This window comes from Tupaia chinensis, unplaced genomic scaffold, assembly GCF_000334495.1.
Source record: "Tupaia chinensis unplaced genomic scaffold, TupChi_1.0 Scaffold000197_1, whole genome shotgun sequence".
Lineage (NCBI taxonomy): Eukaryota > Metazoa > Chordata > Mammalia > Scandentia > Tupaiidae > Tupaia > Tupaia belangeri.
In genome coordinates this window covers 2499823-2527384 of record NW_006159672.1, presented here as the reverse complement: position 1 = coordinate 2527384, position 27562 = coordinate 2499823, and positions in this window count along the sequence as shown.

Genomic DNA, 27562 nt, shown 5'->3' with positions numbered 1-27562 from the left:
AGAAAGTGAGAGGGAAAATGAGAAATCACCCCCCCTCAGGGGAGATGACCATTCCACAATCTCTTCTCCTTTATTCTCCTCCTGGGATCTTGGGCATACGCACATGCACATGTGCCTGGTGTGATTTTTTTTTCTTTTGAGAGTTTCTTTGCTGTAGGGTGCATGTGCTTCCTAGAAAGACAGAGAGAAACAGAGAGACAGAAAGCGAGAAATTATACCCGGGGGGGTGGGGGGGATGGCCACACCACAATCCCTTCTCCTCCATTCTCCTCTCGGGATCTTGGGCACACGCACATGCCTAGTGCGAGTTTAAGCCACTGGGTCTGAGACTCGAACCACAGTCGACTACATGGGAGTCCAGCCACGTAGTCATTACACCAACTGCTGGTCCCCTGGTATGATTTTTAAGCCACTGGATCTGGGACTTGAACTGCTGTCAGCCATGTGCAGGTACAACAACGTAACCACTATGCCATTTGCTGGCCCTGAGAGTTAATTTTAAAAAATGCACTTCTGGTGCACTGAATTGGTTTAGTAATGGTCCATACTTTATGCCATTCACTCATCGCTTGATCATGCATAGTCCAATTTTATATGTGTACATATTAGTAATAAGATGAACACCCATAAACTTATCACTGACCAAAGACTTAAGTCCAGACCAGTAACCATGAGTCTCTGTGTACCTCTTCTGTTCTGAGAGAGGCTGCCCTGTTCTACCCGGTAGTCTAGTCATATTTACTGACAGTGCCCCTTTGACTCCCCAGGGGTTGCAGCTGGTTAGTTCTTTACAGAGTTACTTATTTCCCCTTGCCCTTACTTTCTCTTTCCAGATGCACTGCTATTTTTTTTTTTAAAGAATGATTTTTTTATTTAACTTTATCTATTTATTTACTTATTTTTAAATTTGATGAGAGAAAGAAGGAGAGAGGAGAAAACTGCCAGGTCTGGGACTCTAACGGTAGTTGGCTATGTGGGAGTCCAGCACCCTCAACCCCCACACCACCCCGCCGGCCCTGAGATACAGCACTATTTTGAATTGCATGTTTATTCTTCCTTGCTTTTGCTTTTTTAAAAGCAATTTTTTTTTTCAAGAATGAGTTTTCTACTGTGTATTGAACTGATATATTTGTATTTTTCCAAGGCAGTAGAGAAAAGGCATTTGAAGAAGAGACAACACTGGGACATGTTTCTGTCCTACTGTAACAAGTTGGTGCACTGCTGGAAATGAAAATTTGTAGGTCATAGTCCGCTTGATGTGCTATTTCCTAGGATGCACTTTTACATTATGTACTGAAGTAATAACTGATAATAGCTCCTAAAGAAGAGCTATCAAAACAGATCTGGAGATGGATGGTGTCTGTGCTGATCCTTGCTCTAGGAGCTGTGCAGTTTCCTCTTCATATTGCCCTCTGGTGACTTGAATTGCTGAGCACAGAGGCGGCAGTACCTGGAGGAAAGATGGATCAGGCTTCAGGTGGTGGCATAGGTGATGAGGTGGCTGGAGGCACCGAAATGAATATTAAATAATGAACAAGAAGAGAGCAATTAAAAACTGGAGTATCTTCTTCCTCATATCTGGGGTCAGGAGGTGTCCTTCAAAAGCCGTACATGCCCCAAGTTAAACATTATGGGAACCTGTTTGTCATTTTTGTTTCTAAGAGAATCCCAAAACCAGAGAGTGGAGTTGAAGTGATTTCTTAGTGTGTAGGGTTACCCGAGACCTTGGCAGAAAAAAGAAAACCCCTGCCCCTGTATTGGTGCCGCCCAGGGTGCCTTTCCTGTTGACAGGTGAGGACATGACAGCTAGAAGGAACAATGTCTCTGTTGCTCAAAGTCCTGCTTGGCCTCCACATCTCTGGATTTTTGTCTGTGTGAAATCATTGACATTGAGCAGTCTGCATGCATGATTTCAAGGAGTATTCTTTCTGAACTTTAAAAGCTTTAGCACAGTTTCTGAGCACAGCTTTCTCTGGAATTCTGATTGTTCTTGGTAATTATCCTTTGTTACATAACATGCCAGGATAGAGAGATACTTCAATGCCAACCCACTATTGCAACATCCTAGCAAATTTTTAAGGAGTCCTACTAAATGCTAGGTTCTGGCAAACAAGAACTGGTGCGATCTAATCTGTTCCAAGGATGCTCCCAGGATGGAGGGGGAGTCAGGCTGCCATATAAACAAGGCAACACGGCTACTCTGCCTCAGCATGGTGTCACCAGGGTGCAATGAGCACATTCATGCTGTCTGGGGAAAGACATAAAGGGCTTCCTAGGGGAAACTGATTGGTCAGGACAGGGATTCTTGTGTACTGTTTGAATGGGAGAGTTTGTTTTAAAGATCCAAGGTTAACCCTTGCTCCACACTGGGTTTGACTTGAAGGTCTCATTTTCTTCATCCTTTAAATGAAACACAGGTGTGCTATGTGAAGTCAAAGTTGCTTTTACGTCTAGTATTCTACGTGTCTTTAAGGCTACTTGTTCACTGCCTCTCAACTTCATTATGACTTCCAAATCTCCCAAACAGTGACAGAGTATTTCGTGTGCATAGACACATTTATGGAGTGTGGGTACTTGCATTTGCCTAGAAAATAGATGGAATAATGGGATCACTAGAAAACAAGGATGCACCTTCTTGGAAGAAAGCTTCAGCCTGCTGTGGATTTGGGAAGGCTGCAGACACCATCCCTGGTTCCAGAAATGGTCAGTGACTTTGATTCACTGCACAAACCAGTCACCCTGGCTGAGAGCCAGTCAGGGTCCTCAGGCTGCAACAAACTTGAAGATGCCAGCAGGGCACGGCACCGAGGATGCCTTGGATCCTTGCCCGCCCTGGTTAGTGAGAACCAGCCGGGAGCACCTGAGGCCCCCATTGGCAGGGCTTGTGAATGCCTTTTTAAGAAAAGGCAAGCTGCCAACCACAATGAAATATGCAATTGTCCATCTGTTGCTCAAATTAAAAAAATTTTTTCTCTTCCGTTGCCAGAAATTTCTCTCACTACTGTCCAGTGGTCAAATTTGGGTTGGGGGGTGGGACGGAGAAAAGAGAGGACTAAATAGGTTATTATCATTTTGGGGGAACAGTTGGACTTGGGGCAAGGACTTTCACTGGAATGAAGAGGACAGAGGTAGATTCCAGATGAATGCCAAGAAAAATACTATAATCTTTTAAAAATAACTTGAGAACTTTATAAATCACCAACTGTTTCTTGTCAAAAATAAACCAGAATCCTAAGGGATCATTTTCCTCTGTTATTCCAGATTAGTTCTTCTTGTCTCTATAGGCTCCCAGGAGGCATGGGACTGGAGTTTGCCTCAGTGATTCACTTTTATTAATAGGAGTATGTGTGTGTGTGTGTGTGTGTGTGTGTGTGTGTGTAAAATATGCTCATATGTGTAAGAGCTTTCTTTTAGCTATAAGAATTTCTTCTTTCCTACTCCTCAAACAAGATTCATATATCATACTCTTAAAACATGAAGAGACTCAAATATTATTTTGTCTCTTTTCCACCCTCCTCCCCCTTTTTTGTAGCAGAGCTTTCCCTTTGAGTCAATGATTTCCCTTTTTCTTTTCCATAGGTGAAATTCATGAATGAAGTAATTCTGAACAATGCAGAAGAAAGTCAGAAATGTCAAGCAGAAGGCCAAAGCTCTGGTAAATAATGATACACAGAAAAGCACTGGTGATTCGTAACAAAGGAGGAGTAGTAAGCTTAGGAGCAGAGTCCCTGGCTTCTTGATGTGGCTGAACACAGTACTGAGGAGGTTTGCCTTGGTGGTTGGCAGGGAGAGTTTCCAAGAGTCTCCAAGGATGGGATGAATGCAAGACCCATAAGTAGGGACTATGGCAAAGAATTGGTTTTCCCTCCTGTGTTGGTCCCCCATTGCATTTGTGGCAGGTGTATGCTAGAGGGGGATGGGATAGGCTCCAGGCATGTCCTTGGAGTGAGCCCCTCGGTGTGGTGATGGAAGGCAGGAAAGGAAGCCAGGAAAACATGGATTCAGTAGACACAGGAGAATCGGAGAGAAAGATTACAATGACGTATCTCACTGCATTTCCCCCTACCTATCCCAGAGAGACTTATTCCATAAAAACCATTACTCTTTGTTCTTATTTCTTATTTATCCTCTTCTCTTTGAGATGATACACAAGTTCAAATATCTCCTATAGTAAAATATTCTCCCTCAGTGGTGAGACTCCTTTTGGAAAGCATCTTTCTTACTGTCCTTATTTTAACAATGATGTTTTTTGGTTATACATTTTTTTTTCAGTGTTTGCTTTTTTCTTTCACTTTTTTAGCCCACAACCTATTAAAATTTACTAGATTTACACTATCTAACTAAAACTGCCCCAGTCTAAGGGACAGTTATGAAGTATTTTCTCTGACCTGAGTTCTGTGAATAATCAATGACTTGTACGTTTCAAATGATGTGTGAATTGTGTGTAATGTGTATCCATAGAGACAGTTTTAAAAAGTGCATTTAAAATGTGTAAATTCTTATACATTTTTTGAATTTTATTTAAAATTAACAGCTATAACATTTTCAACATAGAAATTATATAAACATTTCAAAAATATTATAATTATGAAACAATGAAAAAAGATATTTCACCTACATGCAATAGCAATATTTTTGTTACATATTCCTAACTTTCAGAATTTTATTTTTACATGTGGACACACACGAGCTAAATACAGACACATATTATATATGTATGCATATATACACACATATATATATATAACATATATATAAATGTATACACAAATTTATTTTATATTCTTACATATTATGTTGTAATATATCATGTATGAATATACATATATTTCATATACATATAGTTATATTTGATAAGTTACATTTGGTGCTTGCTAGTTCAAAAACAAGTGAAGAAGTGTTTGCTTTTAATATTTTTAAAAGGAATTTGTATAACATTATTTTTTTCTTAAGTGTTTGGAAAAACTTAAAAGTAAAGTCACTTGGATCTTGACTTATTTAGGGAATAATTATTTAAATTGTTGTTAAGAGATTTTTGCCTTAGGGCATGTGAGCTCACTAAAGAGACAAAGAGACAGAGGAAGTAAGAAGGAAAGTGAGAAATCACCCCCTGTAGGGGATGGCCATACCACAACCCTTTCTCTTCTATCTTCTTCCTAGGATTGTGGACACACACACACACACACACACACACAGACAGACATGCTCAGCATGATTTTCAAGCCACTGGGTCTGGGATTTGAACTAAGGTCCTCCAGAGATGTAACAGCTATGCCACATCTCTGGCCACGAGGGCAAGTATTTAATGGGAAAGTTCAATTTTTGTTATTAATATAGGACTAATCCGATTTTGTTTCTTCTCATGTTGTGGGGACATGTTTAAGAGAGAGAGTCTGAGGTGTGGGGACATGTGCTGAGCAAACACCACATGCTCTTTTGGGGTTTGGCAGAACCTTGTAACTTGTCTTCCCCTGACCTTGGCTGCAGACAGAGCAAGGGTGGAAATTACTAGGGGCGTTCCAACAGACACATCTGATGGACTTCAAGAAACATCTTGACCCCAATTAGTAAAGTCCAATCCCTGCTCTGCATCTGAAAGGTTCTTTAGCCTACTCTGGGTGTGGTGGTGCACTCCTTATGGAGAAGTTCTTTAGCTCCTTCCCCACAACCTAACAGCTAGTTCTCTGCATTAGAAAGGAAGATGAGATTTACTCTAGATGAGATTACCACCAAGGGATACACCTTGCCCCTGGTATGACTAATCTCTTATAGATTTGTTAACTGCTTCTTATTGTCTGTAACCTGACAACTAATCCATGAAGTGTCATGAAACATACATGTGTAATGTCTCCTTGTACTATAAATAAAGACGTCCAGTTCATCGGGGCGGCACAAGTTGCTTGGGTTACCTAGGCTCAGGCTGCCTGTGTCCCTTTCTACTCTAACCCTTTGTCTCGTTCTTTCCAACTCTCTAGTCCTGGCAAGATGGAGGGCTTTCTCTTTCTCATCCTCTTTCTCTTCCTCACCAGCAGCCCTCTGATCATGATTCAGCCAGACCCAAGCCCTGGGGCGGACGCCGACATCATGTAAGTTTGGTTAGTTGTATTTTGATAGGAAGTTCTGCAATCTATTTGTATTTTTCAAATTCATAGGCATAGGTGTTCATAATACCTTCTTACTACTTTTTAAATGTTCCCAACTGTCCCATAGATACACAAAAACTTATATGACCCAAACTTACCTTATAAGTTCTCTTTCCATTTCTGACCCTCCTTTCCTGAGACTCTGTTGTTGGAAAATAACTTTACTCTTTATCATTTACCTTGAGCTGGAAATCTGGAAACCATCCTGTTTTCTATCTCTTGCTCACAACATGATTTCTTGGCCAAACTACTAACTAGTCTCCTAATTGGTAAAACTGCTTTTATTTCATTCCTCTGGTCATGTTCTCCTATGGTTAATGTCAGCTCTCTCCTTACTCGATACTTTGCTTTTCCCAAAGGTGGAAAGTTGAACCTCTTTCCCATGGCTTATAAGACTTTCCTGATAGGGCCCCTGTCTCTGGCTCCCTTCAGGGTCCTTACACTATTTCTTCTTAATAATGGATGTGTGTGTGTGCTTACACACTCCCACACCCACTCATGCACCCTGACATTTGTCCTATTCCTTTCCCCTCAAGTCTCAACTCAAGCTTTGCCTCTTCCATGAAGTTTGTTTGTTTTATCTCAGTTGAACTGTTCAGATGACTTTTATGCTTCCTGTGCATTCTAGACACCTCTTACGTTCCTCTGTTATGGCACAAACTTTTTTTTTTTCTTTTTTCTTTTAAGTATACTGTCTGTTTGGTCATCTCTGTGGTGTAGTGGTAATGCACTGCTTGAAAGGAGCTGGATTCCTGCATGGCAAATGCAGTTTGAATCCTTGGGCTGGTTAGCTTGGACCACCCATGTGCCAAGATCCATTAAGCCAGAGGTTTGGAGGAAGGGGATCATGGTGTGACCAGACCTCATGAAGGGTACTCATCTCTTTTTCTCTCTCATATGCATGTGCATACATTCTGTTATGAATAAAGAAAAACATATTTTGAAAGTTTACTCTCAATCTTCTCCAGTAGATCCTAAGTCCTAGAATTAGTCCTACTCTTAGTCCTAGACCTAGATCTCAGTGTTTTCATGTTTTTGATATACAGGCACCTATTGAGTACTTGACACTTGTTTGCATATGGAAAGAATGAAAAACATGTTAAAAATTCTATTATTAGAATTATTTCACTCTCATTTTTTATTAATGAACTGGTTCAAAAATACTTTTGATAACACATGGAAGATAGGTATTTCACTTAACTGTCAGAGGTATTTCACTTAACTTTGATAATTTCAAAAAATATTTATCATGTGCCCATTATGTAACATAGCTTTTGTCATTGCTTAACAGTGTATTTGGATGTTTTTTGAGTTGTATTTTATAAGCATGTTATAACCAATAGTCTTCATCTCATACAGGAGGAATCTAAAATAATGATACACTCTTTAAGCTTACTTTTATGATTTTGTTTTAAATGATTCTGCTTAATACTTAAATTGATTAATTCAAATAATAGTAAATGGCAGTCCAATATTAGAGATTTCTTTCAGCTTCATTTACTGCTAATCATTGAGTTTTGCTTTGACACTAATCATGGTGGCTGTGTAATGAGTGTCTGCCACTGTAATACATACATATATCTATATCTGTATCTGTTACCTGAGGATACTGAAACTCCTAGGAGTTAGGTAAGGTGCCCAAAGCTATCTAGACTAGGAGTGGAAAGCAAAAGGTCACCTCCAGAATTGCTTCACTCTAAAGTCAAGGGCTTCCTTGGGTGACACTGCCCCTATGTAGCCATTTTATCCTTGAGGGCCCAGACATCTTGCCTGTTCTCTACCCAGTGGAGACCACCACATTTCCATATGTTAAGTTGATCCTCATATAAATCTGAGAGCCTTGGACTATGACAAAGGCCATGTGTGTTTGGTTTCAGTGGTATATTGGAGCAAGGGGTGAGAATAGAAGTCTCACTGCTTGCTCTGACAGATGATCTCTCTGGGGACTGTGAACATCAATGCTTATTCTGCTGGATCTCTGGCTGGCTTGGAATCTGTCAGTAATGAGGTGTTATGGTTTTGACTCCAAGATTTACCTGAATGAATGATGTTACCCTTCAATGGTTAAAGTAATTTCCTTCCAACAGAGAGAGCACTTTTTTGATTTTTTTTTTTTAATGGGTATTGGTTCTTTCTCCCTAAAGCAGATCAGCTCTGGAGTGAATCGGGGCACACTCTAATTCTCCCTAATGGGAAAATACACAGCTGAGGCAGCTGGAATAGACCCTGAAAATTCTTCTCTGCCTCAATGTGGAGAGCACAGATGTGTTGTCTTTGAGTGGCCAACAGAAATCCTGGTGGTCTCCTATGTACCATCTCCTGGCAGATTTTGGGATGGCTTAAGAATAGAAGCCACATGATAGGGTGTTTAATTTTCCCTAAAGAAAGTAATTTTTCCTGTAGCAGGAAAAAATCAGGTTTATCTTTATGTAAAATATAACAGGAGTCTCTCTTTTTCAAAAAGTTTATTTTCTTTCCTTCTTTCATGGTTGGGGAGAGAGGGAGAGAGGTACCTTTAATACCTTCAGTAAAGTCTTGTCACACTGTGATCCCATCACCATCTTTGCTAAGCCAGCTTACAAGGAAAAATTACTCTTGTTCTTTTTTTGGAAATGTATCTTTTCCAAGGTGAATTATTATCTGTCCAGTCGCACCCTGAGCACTAATCCTTTAATGTAAAGAATGATTAGGATGAGTAGTGAGGATCAAATGAGATTAAGAAAGAAGGCTCATGACTTAATTATTAACAGTAAAACTATGAACAGAATCAATAAGACTGAATGTATAATAATGAAGCTAAAAATATTAACATCATTGCTAAAATATACTTTCACATTAAGTAGGAACCATTACCTGTTTATGTAAGATAGAAAATAATGACTTTATAAAAATGCCATAAATGACTCTTCAAATTTAACTGTGTGTTTGAGGCCTAAAAATGTAGGATTCTCAGTTTAGGGGAGAAAGAATGTTTGTTTTTAGCAGTGAAGTAATAGAGAGCTTTTTTTCAGGACTAAGATTTCAGAACTACACAACTTTTTTTTTTTTTTTGGATACTATTTCAGTAACTCTTCCTTTCTGAAGAAATTTTTGATGCCAGAGGAGTCCAGGTGTGACAGATACGTCTTGGAAGAAGTCGGAACTTCAGTAGAAATTCAGTGGAATTTAGTAGAATGAGCTAAGTCATCTGAGAAACCTGAGCCAAGTCCCTGTGTCCTTGGCAGCTAGCTCATGATTCCTTGAACTCTGGGTCTGATTCCATAAAGCAAAGTAATGTCTACTACACGAGGTGTTCCCAGCATCAAATAAGTAATGAGAGTAAAGGACAGAACGCAGTATCTGTTACCTTGTCACAAATATCAGAGGAACCACTGTCATCCTGAGCAATAATCATATTAATGTGTTTCTTAAGGTCTACAGTTATAAAGAGTGACAAAAGACGTGGTTGGGAGAAAGCCTTCGCTGAGAGCCGGGCAGTTGGTGTTCTTGACATGACTTCATTCTTTTAATTATCCATGTAATCTTAGGCTTTATTCCTTAAATCTCATTTTCCTCATTGGTAAATTGGAGGGGTTTGGGCTAGATAATCACTTTTATTGCTTGACTATAATACAGTTCAATGATTTTTAAAAAATCCACACTTCACATAATAATAGCAGTACTTGGCATGTTTAGTGGAAATGAATAAAAAGGCTTTTAAAAATAGGCACTGCTAGGATAGTACATGATAATTATGACTATTAAAGGTAGAAATGAGTCACACAGAGGGAGGGTTCTTGGTTATTTTCTACTTAACAAATGAGAAGTATCTTTTTCTAGATTTTTTTTCTGGTGGGTTAGTAATTAAATTTTAGCTATTGCCAATCTTATGTGACAACAGGTTCCATCTTACTACTGAGGAACAAGTTACTCACTTTCATATTTTTATAGTGTGCTTACTACCAGTGACCAGGGGAATGAACACAGTGCTTTGTTTGTAATTCCTTATATTAATTGGCCAATCAAAATTCCCCTCCCACCCTGAGAGCAGGAGGAACAGAAGAGATTAAAAGATAAAAATTTCTTTCAAGACTGAATGTGGTGAAAGTATCAGTAGAAATTCACAAACTATAAATGAGGAAGCACATGCAGATGTGTCTTGCTTCACCAATGAATGACTATATCCATGAAAGTGAAAACAATGAGAAATGTCCAGGGAGGTAATATTTTATAAATACGATAATGCAGGGGAGTAGAATGGGCATTGCTATGGGTTGAATTGTGCCACCTCTGGAAAAAAAAAATATATATATATTGAAGTCTGGACCTCCAGTATTTTACGATGTGACTGTATTTAGAAATAGATCTATATTGAGGTAACAAGTTAAAATGAGGTGCTTAATGTGGGCCCTAAACCAATATGACTGGAACCCTTTATAAAAAGGGAAAGAATGGATACAGAGACAGACATTGACAGAGGAAAGATGATGCCAAGACATATAGGGAGAAGATGGCCATGAGGTTGAACGATGCATCTAAATCTGAGGATCACCCAGGACTTCAAGCAACCACTCAAAGCTATGGTAAGGCAAAGAAAGATCTTCTCCTAAATCTGTCAGAGGGAGTCTAGCCCTGCCAACACCTTGATTTTGAACTCATAGCTTCCAGAACTTGGAGAAAATATATTCATGTTATTCTTAGGCACCCAGGACAAGGTAATTATTATGGTAGGCTTGGGAAATGTATATAGGCTTAATGAGAGGGGGAGATTCCTACTCCACCCTCCAAGAACATAAAATGATTTTTCCTTTCTGGAGAGCAGTGTGTAACCTGTGTCAAGAATCTTAAATATAAGAACTGAAGGGAAATATTCTGAGAAATAGTCAATGACTTGACTATTTCTATCACACATATTTCACTTAAGATGGCAGTGAAATATGTGTAATAACAAGTGTAGGAACAACAGAGACCCCAGGATGATCAGGCATTGGCTGGGTGGAGCGACAGATGAAAGAAGTGGCCAGAGGAGTTTCCAAGGTAAGTGGAGCAGCTTAAGTAATGACTACAGAGTTGGGAGAAGCTTGTTATTAGAAGCTTCATGAAGCAAAGGTGTAGGAGAGTGAAGGGTGGTGAGAGTGAAGAAGGGGTAGAGAAGAAAGAAGGTGATAGGTGACTTCCATTCAGGGTCATGAAGACTACCTGTAGAAACGGGGGTTTTATATTAAGTTTATTGTGATTCATTGGAAAGTTTTTATGAAGGAAATGATATCTTATTCACTTACATTCAACATCCTTTGATGTGTTTTAAGAAGAATGGAGAGGAAGGAGCCAAGAGTTAGGTAGGAAGAACAAGTAGGGGGCCACTGTAGAAGTTCTGGAGAGAATTTACAGTGGCTGAGACTAGTATTTGCACAGAGAACATGAAGAGTACTAACTTCCTTTAAGATGGATGAAGGTAGTAGAACCTGCAGCTCTTGCCGACGATATGATCAGAGTGCAAGGAGGCAATCACGTAAGAAATCTTGATTTTTCAACTTGAGAAATAGATGGATACTGTTATTACTAATATAGGGAAAACTGGTTTAGAACTATAGAGTTTGGGGAAATGACTGGAGATTCAAAAGATCCATTTTGAACAATTTAAGTTGAAATATCCAAGTAGAAATATCAAATAAAACTTAAGTATGCACTGGAAATAAAATTTAGGTATCATTAGCACACAGGTCATATTTAAAATCATGAAAATAAATGCTATGGGCTGAGAAACTGGCAGAGAAAAAGAGAAGATGGTATAAAGACTAAGGGATGTCACAGTGCTTCTCATCAAAGCTATTCTGAGAATCTGATTGATAGGAACTCAAAATACACCAGTCCTAAGACAGTTAAATGTTTGGATCTAAATTAAAAAAAAAAGCAAAACACTGTACATTACATTGGCTCCACCATATTGGAGTTTAGCATAAGATTTTATGTTTTATGAAAAATTCCTATAAGCTGGAGATATCTATATATCTTTATATCTCTCTATATATCTATATCCATCTATATCTATCTATCTATCTATAATGTAGACTACTTATGCACAATTATGGGAATTAGGGATGTGTCATTTGCAGGGAAGCTGATTTGAAAATATGGAGATTTCAGGCCCTTGAAGTTAGCTACGGTTTCTGATTATGTAAACTGAGGAGGAAACCTCAGAAAAACATCTAAAAATTCAGTATGAACAAGAATTTCTTTCTCTTTTTCCTGGACTAATCAACTAACGTTTATTAGATACTTACTATGTTCCAGCTTCTCACTAGGTGTTTCATGCACTTCATCTCTCTTAATCCAATTACTAGCATTGCCACTAGAATGGATTGCTTCACAAACTAGTAAGTACCTCATTATCAGGATTAGACTGTAAAGATTTTTTTTTTCCTTTATGATATGATTTTTTTCCCCATGTAAAGTAAGGATTGTGAGGTCAAGTAAGTTTGAGAAATGATGAGTTAAATACCTTGACATATGTTTTTTCACTGTAAAACTTCTCATAACCTCCCATATGCTAAAAGGCATTATCTCTAAGAAGGAAAGATCATTTGCTTTCCAAAGTATGTGACTTTTTTTCACAAAGCTTTTCATGGAATTATCATTCTAAGCAATAGGCAATGTTATTTTACATTATTATAGCTTCATTAACATCAGCCATAACTATATTTCTGGAAGTGTCTTTATCTCTGTTTTCAGAGAAATTATTTATTTATTTTAAAGAGATTTTTTAGTATAGGGTGCATGTGCTTACTGGAGAGACAGAGAGAGACAGGGAGACAGAAAGCAAGAAATCACCCCCCGGGGGGATGACCACACCGTAATCTCTTCTCCTCCATTCTCTTCTCAGGACTTTTGGGCACGTACACATACACATACCTGGTGTGAGTTTTTTTTTTTTTTTTTTGGAGAGGTTTTTGCTATAGGGCACGTGTGCTCGCCAGACAGACAGAGAGAGACAGGGAGACAGAAAGCAAGAAATCACCCCCTGGGGGATGACCACACCGTAATCTCTTCTCCTCCATTCTCGTCTCAGGATCTTGGGCATGCACGCACATGTACCCGGTGTGAGTTTAAGCAACCAGGTCCAGGACTCAAACCACAGTGGACTACATGGGAGTCCAGTAACATAGCCATTACGCCAACTGCTGGTCTCACACCTGATGTGAGTATTAAGTTGCCTGGTCCAGGACTTGAACTATAGTCGACAACATGGGGATTCAGTGCCGTAGCCATTATGCCATCTGCTGGTCCCTAAAGGAATTATTTTGAACTGCAAGAGAAACATCAAAAGTCTGGTCGACAGAATGTTGAGACTTCAATGATCAGAGGATTGTTTTACAACTATGCATGATTCCAGGAATTTTCAAATATCAGATGATTCATTGTGTGACAAAGGCTTAGAATTAGAAATTGAATTGCAGATTTGTAGATTAGAATTTAAGATCAAGTAGTTTATGAGCTGTAGAGGTGTGGATTGAATGTCTTTTCTATTCATTGATAGGTAGAATACAAATTCCTCAGGAAATGCCAACTTGATCTAACTCCCCTTTCATTGCAGTGGTTCTTCTTCTTCTTCTTCTTCTTCTTCTTCTTCTTCTTCTTCTTCTTCTTCTTCTTCTTCTTCTTCTTCTTTCTTGTTAAGAAAGCAGAAGCCCTACTTCCTGAAGATCTGAGCAAATGATATATATCTTTCCCTCCTCCTGTTGAAACAAACAGTATGATTTCTAGTTGGTGATCACAAGTACCTGCTATTGGGGAAATAGTGGAAAGTTAACAAAGACAGATTACGTAATGGCTAACAGAGACATTTTTCAACTTTTTTTTTTTTCCTGCTCCAATTTCTCTTTTACCATTGCATTAATTAGAAATTTAGGTAAATGACACAAGTGCCCCAATTTTTTATATCTGCCAGGAGAACAATTAGGCCATTAGAAGTAACAAATGGTCTGGACTCATGTTGCCTGTTGAAAATTTTCAAGCTACATTATTTCTGACAAGAAAAAAACAAATAATAGTTGTTTTGGCCAATTTTTACCATAAGCAATGTCAGCTTTAGCAGATGCAGCCTAGCCTTGGCTTTCTCTCCATTGTCATGCCTCATTAAAGTGTGCTGACTCTGGTGGATTCCCATTCCTTTAGGTAAACAGTTATTTACATGAACTGCGACATTTTTCTTTGGTGACAATTTCTAATTGTTCAGGCAACCAAGGGTGATATATTAAACACTCGGAAAAAGGCTTCACCTGTGAAACAAATTACTTTAAATTAACTATCCTTTCAAAAGAAAGGCAAAATTTCAAGATGGACAAATTAGACCCTTCTCATGCACATATGGTAAGTGTTTCAAACACGTCCCTACTGGTCCCCACTCCAGAGAACAATTCTTCATGATGGAGTGGAAGACTTCCTGGCTCATTTGGGGGTCCTTTCTATGCCAGCATTTGACTGCATTGTGCTCAGAAGGGATCTTGCAGGGCTGAACACTATGTAGTTCCCTCAGCATTTGTGGCTTCACTAACTCTGTAGCCTTTGCTTTTCAAATTTAACTCTTTCTGAGGCATGATTTGATGCAGGCTCTCTCTTCAGATCTTTAGGATTTTGTTGTCCTTGACAAAAACCATTATACAAAACATAACAAGAGAAAATACCTAAAACATGCAAAGCCAGAGTGTACTTTTAATATAGTTTGGACTAGTTAATGAGCACTTATTTTCTGCTTTGTTTTATGATAAACTCGAGCAAAGGGAAGTTTGCCTCGTCATTTATTCTTCCAGTTTCCTGATATCTGAAAGTAAAATGGGTATGACTTTTTTGTTTTAATTTCTTTCTTTCTTTCATAAGAACATGAACATGAGGGCCAAAATAAGAGAGAGAGAGAAAGAGAAAGAGAGAGAGGGCCCTCTTGATAGGGTCTTCGCACCACCATCCTCCAGGCCCTGCAGCTAGCCAGGGTCATGGGTACACCTGTGGGCATGCAGTGAGCACTGGGTAGACCCATAACACTGACCTAGAGCCTGCCCATATGATTTCCAGTATCCCACAGCAGAGCCCCTACTGCTGCACCGCCAGGGCTGTGCCAACATGTACATGGCTGTCAATGCCTATTTCTCCTTCCTATTTACATTGAGTGGATAAAACCCCCAAATGGCATCTACTTTCCCCTTTCCTGAATCAAGGATAAAACCAGGATACCTGTTCTGAGCATAGAGCTGCTAATTTTTGCTGCTATCTCTGATGATTAAATCATAGACCATATTCAGTCTTCCCTTATTTTATTTGGGTTCAAACGTATTGTATCTCCTATATAGCTTCCATTTTGCCCTTTAAGCAAAGCAACTAGGACCCTATGTCTTGACAAGAGTCCTTATAGTACTGCCCATTTCATGTACTAGTGAGAATTTGGACCAGAAAATAAGCATGTTTTAATGCTGAGCTTGCAGTCCTCTTCATTTGAGGAAGTTGTTTAGTGTTATCTGATATAACAACCAGAAGGATAGTAGGAAGCTGGAGGAATAGGTGATGAAGAACCCTGGAGGAATAGGTGATGAAGAACCAAACTTCCTTTTTCCTTCTGCTGTCCTAGTGTCCCACCATAAACTTTGGTCAAATGCTATCTTCAACGACGGATGTCACTATGCCTGGAACAATGGTCTCAGCCAACTCAGCCTAGGGACTCACCTCTCTTTAGAGTAAAGTTTGCTTTATGGACCTCATAAAGAGATGCAAGTTTCTCAAAATCAAACTCCTACACACAAACAATTATGAGGGTCTGTCCAATGTACTCTCTTGCTTTGAGAATATCAGGGTGCACATATGGGTTTGCCTCAGACAATAGAAAGGTAAGAGGGAGTTGTCTTAGGGTTTGGACATTTATTTCCCCAAGAATTTGTCTTGTTACTTGGACAGAGATGAGTTCTGCTAGGACCAGCAGATGGCAAAATAGTTATGTTGCTGGATTCTCACGTAGTTGAACACAGTTCAAGTCCTGAACTCAAACTCATGCAGGGCATGTGTGCGTGTGTCCTTAATATCCCAAGAGGAGAAGAGTTTGTGGTGTAGTCATGGTCAGCCTCCCTGGGGAGTGATTGCTTGCTTTCTATCTCTCTGTCTTTTTCTGTCTTTCTGGCTAGCACATACACCATATAGTGGAAATCTCTCTGAAAAAAAAAAAAAAAAAAAAGAAAAAGAAAAAAAAAAGAAATGAGTTCTACTGAAATTCCTACTAGGATAGTTAGCTTGTGAGTAGATTTCTGGTATGTATGTATGTATGAATTTATAGCTAAGATAATAAATACTTCTCTTTCTGGTTTGCTAAGATCAGATTGCTTGGCTGAAATTTATCCAAAACTCACCAATAACTACTGCCATGGTTCTGAACTGTGACTCCTTCTCTTCTGTGGGTACTTAATTTAGCAACCTTGAGTAGATATCTGGTTTTTGTTTTATCCTGGAGTCTTGGTCTCTTTTTCTAGACATTGTGGTATTTTCTAGAGAAAGCTATGAGGCCCTTGTTTTGATTATAAATTTTCAAATAAATACATAGTTACCATTTTAAAGGACTAATATGTATTTTTAGCTTAAACGTTTTAGGCTGGAATATATTTTTCCAAACCTTTTTAATGACATATATGAAAATTTATCATATTACTTTTTATTCTAATAGCAAATATGTGTTTATCTTTATAAACATCATTAATTGGTATGTGCTGCCTCTAATAGGGAAGCATTTTGAAGGGCTAAGTCTCACTCTTTATCAAGAGATGAGGATGGGCCATTTTTGATCGCCTGTATGTCTGAACTGCTTTCAGAGTTAAATAGAATTCATTGAAAATTAGTGTTTTCATTCTTCCACAAGAACTTTGCTGATATTTCTAAGAAGAAAGAAGTGGATAAAGCACAGGTCAGAATTTGAATAGATCCTGGAAGGAGTAAACTTTAAATCTGAATATGCATATGCCAAGGAGCCAGAGCTGATTCAATTTTTGTAACTGAACTTTTCCAAGTCTTGAAAGGTTGCTCAATAAAACCTAGTATGAATTTTCTAGAAAGAAGTTGCTTAAGAGAGGAGGCCATGAGCATGTTTCTTTGGATAGATTATTGATTACTATAGTTCCCACGCTAACCTTTGTGATAGAGAGGACCTTGTCCTCATCCCCTTGAGGAGAAGGGCCTGGGACCTTGATGTGTGGCCCCTGCAGTTTGAGGCCTGAAGCCTGGGTGACCACCTCAGCTTTATAGTCCAATGGGAATGATTGCGGTTACTGGAGATGAGTCTAATGGACTGTGTTTCCTTGTCCAGATTTCAAACTGTGAGAGACCAGTCAAGGGCCAATTCAGGTCCTGCCCAAGAGGGATGCTTGAAAATGACTGACTCCCAGTGGTGAGGGTATCTAGAGAGAGAAAGGCGAGAGGGAGAGGAGGAGAGAAAAAGAGGGTAGAGAGAAAAAGAAAGCCAAGAAGGAGGGATGGGGGTCTGAAGAGGCAGGATAAAAAAGGAGAGACAGAAAGACCTTGATGTGCCAGCTGTGTTATCTTTCCCCCTATTCCCTTCTTCCTTCTCTCTCACTTGAGTCCTGGGAGTGTGCAGATGGTAGTAAGTCAGGATCAGAGTAGACAGAAAGAGCTGGCAAGGGCTGTGACTCCAGCCTCTGTCGCTAGCAGGTGAGAGCTGTGGAAAGGATCAGCTTTAATTTTAAATGAAGCTGGGAGAGTTAAAATATTACATTGGACAGATGACGTTCTGAACCGAGACTATTTTTGCAACAAGAAATGACCAGGGGATTTGATCTTACCTAAGAATGCCAGAAACGTCATAGGACTTGTCCTAGATTTAGTCTAGGGAGCAGGAAAGAAGTGGCCTTAGAGTGACGGGTGCAGGTGAAGATAAAAGGAAATTGTCTCTCATTTCCCCTGGGTGGCCTTCTGGTTTAATCCAATGGATATAAGCTATAATAGTACAATATATTAGATGCTAGTAGTGACATGTAAATATATATGAAGAAAACAGTGTTAGGTATTCATGAGCAGCAAAACTATAATTTTTGTGTGGATGTTTAACACACTACTTGTTAGTGTCAAGTAAAAATACTACATATACTCAATAATATAATGAGTATATGTAATATTAATAATATAATTAATATATATTAAACTTTATCTCCTGTAGAGACTATATATTATTTTTAACTATCCATGGACCACTTACAAATTTTATCACATATTCCAAAAGAAAACATCCATATATCCTCTTGAACTGTATGCTGGACATAATTTCTCATGAGAATGTGAAGAAATAACAGCTTTAAGCATTATGATAACAGAACAGCTACTTAGAAAGAATCTTTTGTCAAATATGGAAAACATACTTGGTCTTGCTCTTGGTCTTTCCTTTTCCCTTTCTGTTTGATCCCTATCCCTCCTCTTGTCTCCCTCTTTTCCTAAAAATGAGTGAAGAAGAAGCCAACTTCAATTACAGTTATTTAAATAAATAAGACTGGTACATAAGAAGGCTCATGGGATGGATATGACCACAACTGTACCAATATGCAAATTTATAGCTGTAAATGTTCTTAATGTTAACAACAATAAAAAAGAAAAAAAAAATTTCACTTAAGATGTAAAGCCGTAGCATAAATTTATGTGAGCATAGTTGGAGGAAAAAAGGTTAAGAATACAAGCTAAGTGATATATAGTGATTGAATGTATAAAAGAAATTAAAATAAAATATGTTAAGAAAAGAATAACATCGCCTATCAGAATAGTAGAAGGTTGATGAGTAAATTGAGTGCTGGTTCTTTGAAAGAGAAAAAAAAAAGTTTTGTATGATCAAAATAAAATGGAGAAAATAATTATTCAAATACACAATGTGTGTTGTGCTGAGGGAATATATAACTAGATACAGAGATAATGACAAGTATGAGATAGACAAATCTGAATGGACCCTATCACCATGTGAAACTAAAAACAAAGTAAAACTAAGCTCTTTAACTTCTGGTGCTCAAAATTTAACAATCACCAATGGTTGCAACTGAAATTTATGCTTCTTTCCAACTTCCAAGTTATACTAAAGCTCTACTCTGTATGAGCTATTCCTGAATACAGAAAAAGGGAAAACATTTCTATTCATTTGATAAAATGAGAAGATGCTTGATGTCAGAATTTAATAAAAATATACAAAGAAATTCATACATCAGTTTTATTTATCAAAATAGATATAAACATTCTAATGAATTATTACTGCATGGCAAGGAAAGAGTATTTATTTGTTTATTATTATTTTTTGAGAGGTTTTTGCTATAGGGTATGTGCACTTGCCAGAAAGACAGAGAGAGACAGAGAGACAGAAAGTGAGAAATCATCCCATAGCGGGGTTGGTCTCGCCACAATCCCTTCTCCTCTGTTCTCCTCTTGGGATCTTGAGCACGCACGAACACGCACCTAGGGTAAGTTCAAGCCACCGAGTCGGGGACTCGAACTGTGGTCGACTACATGGGAGTCCAGCGACATAGCCATTATGCCAACTACTGTTCCCCGAGGAAAGAGTATTTAAATGTAACAATTAATGCTGACATTTGTTGAGCCTGTGCTTATGCAAGTGTTTTTTATACAGGAATCTATTTCATTCTTGAAGGTTCTCTGTCTTGATGTGCTTGCTCATTGGCACATAATTAGGAAACAGTAGAGCTGCGATTTGAATCCAGAGCTTTTTGTATTCAGGCTATAAACTTGAGAATGATGCTTTGTGACTTAATTATAGCCATGGTATGTAAGAGTGAATCATCATGAAAGAATCTGTTAGTATCATCACATTTGTAGGGTACAGGAAAAACTACATATGAACATCTCATTTGATGCAGAAAAGTTATTCGGAATATTTAATGTTTCTCCTTAATAATAATAACAAGGACGAAGGGGACGTTTCTTTAACATGGGAACAGTATCTATAAGAGAGCATAAGCTTTATACCTTCCTGATCTCCCTAAAATTATGTGCTGTCTAGTCAGGAACAATGCAACACTAAGATAACTATTTTAGAAAACTATGTTGTAAGTTTTAGTAAAATTTTTTAAATGCAAAGAAATGACACATAGATGGTACAGAGAAAATTAACATTGTCTAAGTAAGTCATTTGTAAACATATTGGAACTGCTAAGACAATTTTAGGTATTTTTAAGCAATTTAAACTAAGACTTAATTATTTTGAACTAATATTAAACTAGCGTGCTGAAAATAGTGGATTTTTATTTAAGACAAAACAATTGAAATGATACAGTGGCAAAAAGAGGCTATTTACAATAGCAACAGAAATATTAAAGATGTCTGAATAAACTTACGAAATGTCCTGGAAAAGTATTAAAAAATATAAAACTTTGCCAAGGGACAGGGGAAAAAGGACTTAAATGAATATAAAGAATAATGTTCCTGTATGAGAAGATTTAGTAGTGTAGATGTCAACTTTCGCCCAATTCATCTACAAATTCAATGAATATCCAATTCTAGTCCCAGTGGGATCTGGGGTGGAACTTAACAAAATGTTGTTAAAGTTCATCTGGAAAAATAAATGGCTGAGGAGAGCCAAGGAAATTTTGAAAAATAAGAATAATGAGAGAGGACTTGACCTACTAGATATTAAAATACTAGAGTGATTAAAACAATGTGCTCTTGGTGCAGGAATAAATGGATCAATAGAATGAAAAAGAAATTTCATAGAGATACATAAATAACTTAGCATATAATAAAGATGGCATTTTAGGGTAGTAAGAAAAGGATGGATTATTCCATAAATAGTTTGGGGCAACTAGGTAAGCATTCAAAAAAGTAAAGTTAGGTTCCTGCTGTACAATGAGACCAAAAATAAACACCAGAAGGATTACTATTTTAAGATTAGGAATGGATCTACATAAGTAGTATAAAATATCTATGTAAATGTTTACCTAATAGTTTTTATTAAAGAATTATTTATTTATTTATTTCCATTTGTTATTGTTATTTTTTCTTTATTTGATTAGAGAGAGAGAGAGAGAGTGAGTGAGAAATCAAGCCACCAGGTCTGGGACTTGAACCATGGTTGGCCATGTGGGAATCTAGCGCCCTTATCCACCACACCACTTGCTGGCCCCTTTACCTAATAGTTTTGTGACAAAAGCTTTTATTTATATTTGGTCACAGAGTGCATACATTCGCAAGAGAGGAGAGAGACAGAGAAAGACATTGAGAGGGAAAGTGAGGAATCACCCCCCACCCCAGGGACATGACCATGCTGCAATCCCTTCTTCACTCTCTTCTTGGGACTTTGGGATTTGGGGCATGCATGTACAAGTGCCCAGTGTGATTTTCAAGTCACTGGATCTGGGACTTGAACCTCGGTCAGACATATGGGATCCAGTGCTTTAACCACTGTGCCACCTGCTGGCTCCTTGTTTATTTTAAAATGTATTTTAGATAGTCTTTCTATGTTGCACTTACAGTCCTCCTGCCACAACCTGAGTTGCTGAGACCATAGGTGTGTTCCCCCTCCCCCAGTTTTTCCAACAGGGTCTCATAATGCTGTCAGGTCAGCCATGAGGTCATGATCCTCTTATCTCAGCCTCTCAGGTTGCTAGTATTGCACATGCATCACACTGCATGTGGACTTTAAGTTGGACTGGGAATTGAATCTGGGCCTCCTGTGTGATCCCAGTCTGTAGAGCACAGAGTTTTAGTTGATGTAACTGTGCAGCTGGCCTGTGGCAAAAGCTTTGTTGAGTGGGGCATCACATGTAAAACCTAAAAAAGAAAAGAGATGGATTTAAATTTATAAAAATGTATTTGCAAGTTTAAAACTTTATGATGGAGAGGCCAGATGGTAGCACAGTAAAATGTGATGCTCTGTGAGTCTGACCCACAGGGGAAGGTTCTAGATTCACATCCAGAGACCTCTCTAGTATTCTGGGCTCATGTATGCCCCTGGTCTGGGATTGGCTTAAGCTGGGGGTAGATTGAGGTCAGGAACTTGTTGGGGTGCTGGATCTCTCTATTTCTGTCTCTAATTTTCTATCATGAAAGAAATGAATGAACAAACTTGAAAAAAAAAAATTACAAGGAGGGACTGGCAGCTGGCGTAGTGATAAAGAGTGCTGGACCCCACCATGGCCGACTGCAGTTGGAGTCCTAGACCTGGTGGCTTGCTTTCTGACTTTCCATCTCTCTTTCTCTCTCTCTCTCTCTCACTTTGTCCCTCTCTGGTCCAATTAAAATAAATAAATAACATACATTAAAGTTAAATAAAAATAATTCTTAAAACATTACAATGAAAACAATAAATTATGACATTTTTGCAGCTTAAATTAATTCAGTTGTTCAATCATTAGTATCAATATCTCTAATTTAGAAAGAATACAAATCACTAAGGAAAAATACAAACAGGAAATCCCTGTCGTTAGGAATTTATCCCTGCACTCACAGAGCCCTCTGTCTCTCTCCCTTCATTTCTCTCTCTACACATACAAGTATTTTCATTCTGGTGATATTAACATAACAAAACCAAAATAAAGATGATCAATGTTTCTATCCAGGGGATTGCTAAATAAATTATGATGCATCTATAGATTGGATCCTATGCAATTGGGGAAAACAACAACAGTATGGTTTGTGTTTACAATGGAAAATCTCATCTATGTCATTAACGGTGAAATCAAGGTAAAAAGCTATGTGTGTGTTTGTGTATGTGTGTAACATGGTTTTTATGGTAGGAATCAGAGAAAACTATATTCAGTCACTAATTGAGAAGAGTAGCCGGGGTTGTTTTTAAGATTAGAAAGGAGTGCGGCCAGCAGTTGGCATAATGGCTATGTTGCTGGACTTCCATGTAGTTGACTGCAGTTTGAGTCCCGGACCTGGTAGCTTAAACTCATGTCAGGCACGCGTGTGTGCATTCCTAAGATTCCTAGAGGAGAATGGAGAAGGGACTGTGGCGTGGCCATCCCCTCCCGGGGAGTGATTTCTCTCTGTCATGCTCTGTCTTTTTGGTGAGCACACATGCCCTATCCATACTCTGTCTTTGTGGTGAGCACACATGCCCTATAGCAAAAGAAACCAATCCAAAAAAAAAAAAAAAATTATAGAGGAGTTAATGCTGTCAATTTTTCTACTTTCCTACATGTATTTTTTATTAAAGAAATGTCAAAAGACATCATGGTGTTGAAATTATGAACAAATTTAGTTTTCTTGTTTATGTTTCTTTGTAGTTAAAAAAAATCACAACAAACTTTCAAATTTTAAATATAAAATTAAAGTGTGGAAAAGTAGGAGATGCAAAAGGGCAATTAAATAAAAGAGAGAAATATAAATGGCCAATAAGCATAAAATCTCTAAACTTGACTAGTAATAAAGTGAAAATAAAATGAAATACTCTTTTACTTATACAATTGCATATATAAAATTTTACATATAAAAACGTTGGGTTTTTTTTTTTGAGTGGTTTTTGCTATAGGGCACGTGTGCTTGCCAGAAAGACAGAGAGAGACAGAGAGACAGAAAGCGAGAAATCACCCCCCCAGGGGGGATGGCCACGTCGCAATCCCTTCTCCTCCATTCTCCTTTTGGGTTCTTGGGCACTCACGCATACACACCCGGTGTGAGTTTCAGTCACTGGGTCCAGGACTACGAACCGCGGTCGAGTACATGGGAGTTCAGCGACATAGCCATTACACTAACTGCTGGTCCCACTTATAAAAACATTTTAATGATAATATGTAATGTTGGGAAGGTGTAGTAAAATGGGCACACATAAGGGTAAAGCCTATTATTACTGACTACTGGTTACATGGTACTTAAAAAAATTCCACTCAAAGGTTTATCTTATGGAAGTAATTATAGATGTTAATAAAGACTTGGCTTCAGAGATTTTTATTTTAGTCTTTGATGATAAAAATGTAAACAGTGGTATATTTATGTTATTGTCATACCATCCAAAATTGCTATGGGAAAGGATTAGGAAAACTATTTGACATAAAATACTTAGTGTCAGGTACAGGCAACAAAACAGTCTAAATGGTTTGATCCAAGGATTAATTTAAAAAGTGTGAATTTTCATGGGAAAACAGTGGGAGAGAAATGCACCAAAATGTTAAAATGGATGTCTCTAGATCATGAGATTTTTAGTGATTTTTATTTTTCTTCTATTCAGTTATTCTTAAATCCCTACAACTTAGATTCCAAGATACATTCTAGGAAATGGGGTGCCTTGTTCATTCTATAATATTGCAAAAATTTATTGAGAATCTACCTCCTGTGAGTGACATAGTTTCTTCAGATTGGGACTACACAATCTAGCAATGAAAGGAACATGTGGAAGGGACCAAGTAGCAGAAAGTCATTTAGCTTGTGAATTCTACAGACCAAAGAATGGTTTAGGGCAAAAGGGCAGAACAATGGGTAAGATCGGAGATCGGATTGCCACTGAACGAACTTGGAAATAATGTTCCAGGCATCTCCCAAGTTCTTGTCTAAATCTTTCAGATCTGTTCTCTAATTCTATTGTAGGCACACACTAAAGGCGTATAAATTTCATCTTCAGTTTCTCTTTCTCCACACACAGGTTTACTTGTCCTTTCTGGAGGAAAATGTTAGCTTGCATGAGACATCACCTCAACCTAACCTCAGCTTCAGAAGTCAGGTACACCTGCTTTAGGGCAAGCTGCCAATGGTGAGGTACGCATGTCTGTGTAATACCTCTCCAGTTAGACTGCTAAAAAGATCAGAGAACCCTGAGTGATAATGAGAGGCAGCCGTTCTCCATGCCACCAGTAATAATTTAATTGTTTTCAGATTTCTTTGAAAGTTAGCTAAGTTCTGGCCAGTTCTAAGAAAAAACAAAAACATTTAGAAAGAGAAGAGACCCACACTCCAGCTTTTTAGCATAATGCAGGCACATAGCAGATGCTCAGAAAACAGCCTTTGAATATTGTCTGAAGGAACTCACATTTTGACTTTGCCCTTGCCTGCTATGCCCTGTTCTGGTCACAGAACATTCATCTCAGCCACAATGGATGTCACACTCTCTGCATGGAACCAGCACCCTCACAGCCCCATATTTTCCACTTTGGAGGATTTTTCCAACTCCTTTGTAAAATTTGACTTTCCCTTTAAAACCTATCTGAAAACGTTGATCATCTTCATTGTAAATTGCTTTCTCTGGTTCTCCTTGCCACAGCTGGGTGCTCTTTCGCACCATTTTACTTTCAGTTTTCTGTTTCTATGACGGATTATTACTCCTTACAATCATTACTGTGCTTGATCATTCCTGGGGCCAACATTCAGTAGCTGTTTCAAGAGTCCAAGTGACATCCTCATTCATTCTGACCTATTTTAGCCTTTATATTTCTTTATGCGCCTCTGTTAAATCTACTTTCTATATGTAAGCACAATTACCAAACAAAGTGGTGTGTCTTGTAATAATACACCGTTTCTCTGAACGCACACACACGTGTTTTCATTATTTCACAACTCTAGAGTTTTTAAAGCAAACATTCCAGGGAAATGAAGTTTGTTTTAAGATATCAGGTAAACAGATGCCAAGAAGCAGCAGCTCTAAGGCATTTTCTCACCAACATTGTCTAGTAGAGGGTTCTTCTAGTGCCAAACAGAAGGGCAGGTCTCAAGGCCCACACAGTGTCAGCATGACTCCCTATTAGGAAAGCAGGTGCACCTGGCTATCTTCATCCTGAGAACCTAGGATCATAATGATATTTAACCACATTGAGTTGCTCTAAGCAAGGCACTTGGAGAATGAAGCTCTTCTGTCTTGGAGCTGGTCACTTTCTCCATCTAGCTTTCTGCTGAATTATTGAAACCTGTTTCGTTTACATTTTGTTGTTAATTTCATACCTTATGCTAAGTCTGTATTGAGTACTTAATCTTGTTAAGAAACATCCACAAAATATTTATTACTGGGGAACTTATTACATAGGTAATTGCATCCTACTTTTTTTTAAAAAAATTATTTTATGCCTTTTGTGAAATAATTAAAAAACATCATTTCAGTTTTGATCTTTTGGGGATTAAAACTATATTTAATCATGCAATGTTTTTTTTATTATTTTTGTTCTTGTGTTATAGCAATGTGCAGTGGTTTTTATCTCCTCTTTGTACTTGCAATAACATATTATTTGACCATGAATCACTTTAATGGATTGAAACATAAGCATGTGAATTGAAAAATAGATACATTAGTCAAATCAATAAATAAATATGAAAATATATTTCTACGATGAAAAACCATCTTGGCTACTGTGTCCTCCAACTTGGACAGAGAGAGCTGAAATATATGGCTGTAAAATATAGCTTGCCATGTCAACTAGCCAGTGCCTGCAGCCTAAAAGGAATTTTGAGCACTGGGTAAGTAGTATTTCATCAACAAAATCATAAAATAAAGACATTAAAATGAAGGGATGATGGAGTGCTGCAGGACGTTTGTAAAATCACCCTTCAGTCTGAGGCTGGAGTAGTTTAGTATTAGACATTGCATACTTTTCATATAAATTTGCTTACAAATAGCATGCCTTAACAAGCAGTATTACCAGGCTGCCCCTGTAGCAAATATATTTCTACTATTGTCACTAAACAAACTCTACTTGCACTCTATGGTATAGCTAGGGCAGAAATAAATAATTCATCTCTGGTCTAAAAAAGTACAACTATTACAATCTTCACCCAGAGTATTTGTCTTTGTTAATTAATGACTTAACGTAGCTCCTTTAGCTATTCAAAAGCCAGCTACCCCATTTTTATATACTTCTTCTCATGTGCTGTCTTTATTGGATGAAATCCCCTATTAGTCATAATCAATGTTCAATCTCTAATTTCATAAGATAATAAAATGGGCTGCATGGATTATTAGTCGTTACATTGTGTAACTTATCAGTTATTTGTCAGATGAATGTTGGAATATAATTAACATGCATTATTTTAACGAATACAACTGAGAAATAAGGATTTTAAGTGACTTGCCTTTCTCAGAAAGTAGGCACAAAATACAGTAAGGAAATCCGTATTTGCATTTATTTACATATCAGCGTAATTTTTTTTCCTGTAGCACATAGCATTAGTTAATATCTTTCAACTGCAAATTGCTATAATTTGTTGTTTGATTATATTTTTACACACATTAATAAGATCAAGCAGCATTAATTAAAATTTGTAGGTTCTATTGGATGGAGGAAACTTTGTAGAACAGATGTGAAATTAGGTAGGAGAATTTGAGATTTCGAGTTGAATGGACATGCTAAAGTTCTTGTGATAAATGCCCCACTTCGCGTTTTCTCTCCATAAGCACAGGAATCACCTTTGAGGAAAGGGTATTTGCTCAACTTCCCCAAGAACCATTTCTGGGTACCCCTTGCCTCCCTCTGCATCCTGGGTCCTGC